This window comes from Otolemur garnettii, unplaced genomic scaffold (genome assembly GCF_000181295.1).
Source record: "Otolemur garnettii isolate 467f Iridium unplaced genomic scaffold, OtoGar3 scaffold00273, whole genome shotgun sequence".
NCBI lineage: Eukaryota > Metazoa > Chordata > Mammalia > Primates > Galagidae > Otolemur > Otolemur garnettii.
The window spans coordinates 852652-857273 of NW_003852668.1; the positions used below are offsets into that span (position 1 = coordinate 852652).

General features: G+C 45.1%; 1 protein-coding gene across 2 annotated transcripts in view; it reads right to left on the minus strand.

The window, feature by feature from the left end:
- Nucleotides 1-584: 584 nt before the first annotated feature.
- Nucleotides 585-4622, minus strand: part of SPP2 (secreted phosphoprotein 2) — a 23096-nt gene continuing 19058 nt past the window's right edge. For both annotated transcript variants that reach the window (XM_012813512.2, XM_012813513.2), the window contains one exon: nt 585-697. The gene's annotated coding sequence lies outside the window, so the exon portion shown is untranslated. The remainder of the gene's footprint in view (nt 698-4622) is intronic.

The following is a 4622-nucleotide window of genomic DNA, read 5'->3' on the forward strand; positions in this document are numbered from 1 at the left end:
ACCGTGACTGCCACTCTGTGACCACCAGATAATTATTTATTAATTATCTTTATTTTTCAGAGCAACGCTGGATTTTAAAAACATGAGCAGCAAGTAGAGAGAGTTCCCATACACTCCGTCTCCATCGTTCGCCTCACCCCACACGGTTTCCTCTTAGTAGCGCTGTCCCCCCCGTGTGGCACATTTGTGGTGATGGATGAACCAAATGGTACACTTGCATTAGGGCTCACTCTTGATGTTGTACATTCTGTAGATTTTGACAAGCGTATAATACCGTGTATCCACCATCTCAGTGTCATACTGCCCTAAAAGCGCCCTGAGCACCACAGACAATTTTTTGAAACTAAAATTAAATGTAAAAGGGAAGACAGAACTCTTCTGATACTGACTTGCTCAGGACTGATAGTCTTTTTAATCACTAGAAATTTACAATCACCATCAATGGATCTAAAACATGTTGAATACAGTCACTTTGTGAGTCCTTCACTCCTAAAATCCTTAGCTAACACCAATCTTCTCAGGCCATTCATTTCTCAGCTAAAACTCTCATGCTTATGTGAAATTGGGCAATGAAAGCCAGAGTCTTGCAGGAAAAAGTAAGGCATTTATTACAGACCTGAACTGATCAAAAGAACAATCACAGAATTGATCTAATATCTTTCTTCGTTGGGACTTCTCTTCCTTCCAATGTGTTTTCCTGTTGAAAGAGAGAAGGAGGGAAAATCAGCCCGTGGTGGTTTCACTTTCCTGCTTTGGTGCCCAGGATTCCTGGGCATTAACCACAAACAGATCTGATGGGCACTCCGCAGCTGCACACGGCGGCCAGGCCCAAGAACAAACAGCCGGGGTGAGAGATACCGTGGGGAGGAAGAAGTGACTGAGCCTGGGTAATGGAGACACAGCCTATGGGGCAGTGATTTTCAGCGGGTGTGCCATGAGAATGTTTAAAAATCATTAGTTAAATTATTTTTAAAAGAAGTTCAAAGCACAGTAAGTTTATTCTTTTTTTTTTTTTTTGATCAACATAGTTAAAGTGTGCCATGAAAGTTTAACTATGGGTTCAAACATTCTGTTAGATAAAAAAGGTTGAAAAATCACTGCCTTAGAGGAAGCTTAAGTCTTAAAAAGGAAAGAACCCGGGAGACCCCTCAGAAGAGGCTATGGACAGGAGCTAGGATTCAGTCTGGCCTAAGGAGATGGGTGTGGTGTGAGGTTGGGATGGAAGAAGCCAATCGAAACAGTAAATGAGGAGGCTGGTCACAGCTGTGCTCACTGGAGGGTGTGGGGCTAGAGATGGGCATCCCATCCATCCAGCCACCCATCCATCCATCCATCCATCCATCCATCCATTCATCTATCCATCCATTCATTCATCAGTTCACCTATTCAGTAAACATGTACGCTCAAGCATTTACTGGGCATTACAAAAATCAACAAGCCCTGGTTCTGACCTCAACCCTAGCCCCTCACAAACTACTGCAGTAGGCCCAGTCTGCAGTCAGCCCTCATGATGCACAGGTACCATGTTTGGAATTCACTTATGCACTAATATTTATTGGTATCCCCAAAGTCAACAGCCGTGGTGCTTTCTCATTCATTCTCAGACAGAGCAACAAAACTTTTGAGTCATCCTACCCACAGGTTCCCAGCAGAGGCCAAATAAGGTGACACTCTGCCTTCTTATCCCACTTCTCCTGCTGTAACAAGTGTCCTTTTTGTGGTCTCTTCAGTGCCATGTTTTTGCATTTTTGTGCTTTTTGTTGATGATTTCACTGCTGATAATAGCCCCAAGTACTGGACTATCAAGTGTTCCTAAGTGTAAGAAGGCTGCACTGTGCCTGATGGGGAAAATCATGTGTTAGACAAGCTTTGCTCAGGCAGGAGTTACAGTGCAGCCGGCTGCAAGTTCAATGTTAATGAATCAACAATGTATGTTGCATAAGGCGTCTAAACAGAAACACACCGACAACAAGGTTGGGGAAAATACTGTGATCAGAGACTTAAAGGAGCGTGGTCCTATATTCCCCACATGATCAATGATTCAGTATTCAACTTTACAGACTGTAATTGACATGGATAAGGACACTCCACTGCTCTGGGTGAAGTATCTGGTAGGAGTGTTTGGTGAATGTGAGTCGGAGCAAAATGCAAGGAAATAAAGTGCTCTGTGGCCAGGATTCTGCCTCTGGGTTTGGTTGGGTCTCTTTTATCTTCTGTGGGGTTCTGGCCCCCTCCAGAGATATGCTGTAGTGGGAGATCATGCCAACAAGTTGTCAGTAATGAGTCTGATACTGAATGTCAAAATCTCTAGGCAGCTTCACTGAGTGGCCCAGGTTTGGGGACCAGCCGCCCACACAGTTGATGGTAGATAATTATGCCACTAACTTCCAATCAGTTAAAGTCTTTGCTTTCTAGTTGGAGCCTGCATTTCTGTTTCACCTATAAACTAGGAATAAAATTCTCAGCCCCTCAAGTGACTGAATGAACCCCATCTTGGCCAAGGAGACCCCAGAGAAACCTTAGAAACAAGTTCCTGGTTGGAGGGGACAGGAGGTTGGACACACCTCATTACGCCCCCTCCATTTTGTGATTTGACACAACAGCTGACCAGCGTTAATGTTACAATAGAGATCATGAGACTGGAAGGACAGACTCTTTGTGGCAATAAGATACCAAATTATAAGCAGGACCTAAAGCCATGCCAGGCAGTGGTTAAGTCACACACCCTATGCTTTGATAATAAACTATGTTCTAACGGCCACGAGGGTTTTCTTTTTCTCCTACAGCTAAACAAACCCCAGCCTGGAGATAAGTAACTCTGAGACAACTACAGCTCATCCCAGACACTCACTGACCCCTCGCACCTCCCCTGTCCCACAAGCCACAACTACAGCTTTGATTGGACAAGACGCTAATTTCAGTCACTTCCTCCTGAGAAGAAAATCACCGGCCGTGGACTGATTCTGGCTGGTTTATAGAGGCTATGTACTTGAGTGACTTCATGCCCCTGTTTTACATTTGACATACAGTGCCTACCTTTAATGCCATGAAATGTTAAATCTCCATCCCAAAGTAAAGGAGAGATGTATATAATACATACATGTGCTCAACAGGAACGGGCCCCTTGCAGGACACACACAGTGAGCGTGGACACTCAGTCACCTGCTCAGCCTGCTGCCCGGTTCCCCCCCTACCTTCCCTCAAAGTGCTGGCTCTTGGTGTCCAGCTTCAGGCTGTGGTGCCCGCTGTGATGCCCACTGCAGCTTGCAACCCCCCCTGAAATACCTCTCTTCCAAATTTATAAACTGTGTGATTTATTTTTTGTTAACATACCCAACACATGACAAGCATATTGCAAACCAGTAATTCTTGAGGTTTGGTCCTTGGAGACATGAGCATCCCAGGAAAGGAAAGAGAGGCTTTGGAAAGAGACAGAGGCCAGGAGGGTAAGTGCAGTCCTGACGCTGCCCCCGAGAGCAGGAGCTGCCTAATGCCTGGCTTCCTCATCTGTGAAAGGGAGGTGACGATAATCATGAAATCTCATTTGGATTGTGCAAGATTTATATAAAGCCATAGCCAAAGTCTCCTCCAAAGCTCTGCCCTCCAAGAGCTCCCCAAAATGTCATCCACAAGCTAAAGAGTAACTGCTTCTGGTCATGGATTCATTCATTTACTCTGTCCTGTGACTGGGGGATTATGTACCACATGCCATTCTTAGTACCGTGAAATTGATGAAGGGTGCCCAATATCAAAGGGTATTTCATATTTCATATATGAATATCACTAATGATATTTTTACTTATTATAAAACCAAAATAATTGGTAAAGACCATGAGGTAATGCACCTTCAAAGAATTCACACTCTAGTAGGGACAAAAACAAGTTGAAAATAATAATCAACTTTTGGAGAAACTGAACACTGAGAGTTAAGGGACAGTATCACCACTGTGGTGGGAGAGCAGGCTCAGAACCAGCCAGCTGATTCCAGGCCCTGCCAGACTGGCCTCCTTAGTAGAGCTGCTGTGCCAACCCTCCTGGCCTCAATCTGTGATTCTAGGAAACCCAGAGCACAGCGTGGAAACCTGCCCTGCTAAAGATCGTGGGAGGACAGAGACACAACCAGGACTTTGTCAAAGTCAACGTCCAGACCAGGGCAAGCAGCAGTTGGTCTTTAGTCTGTGCTGCCTTTAAAAAGACAAGTTTTAAGGGATGGATTACTTTATAGAAATCAGATGATGCCTTTACATTGCAATACACATGTGTACACACATACAGTCTCATACCCGTGTGCACACACATCCAGTCCATACCCGTGTACACACATCCAGTCCATACCCGTGTACACACATACAGTCTCATACCCGTGTACACACATCCGGTCTCATACCCGTGTGCACATATCCGGTCTCATACCCGTGTGCACACATACAGTCTCATACCCGTGTACACACATCCAGTCTCATACCCGTGTGCACATATCCGGTCTCATACCCGTGTGCACACATACAGTCTCATACCCGTGTACACACATCCAGTCTCATACTCATGTGCACACATCTAGTCTCATACCCGTGTACACACATCCAGTCTCATACCCGTGTACACACATCCAGTCTCATACC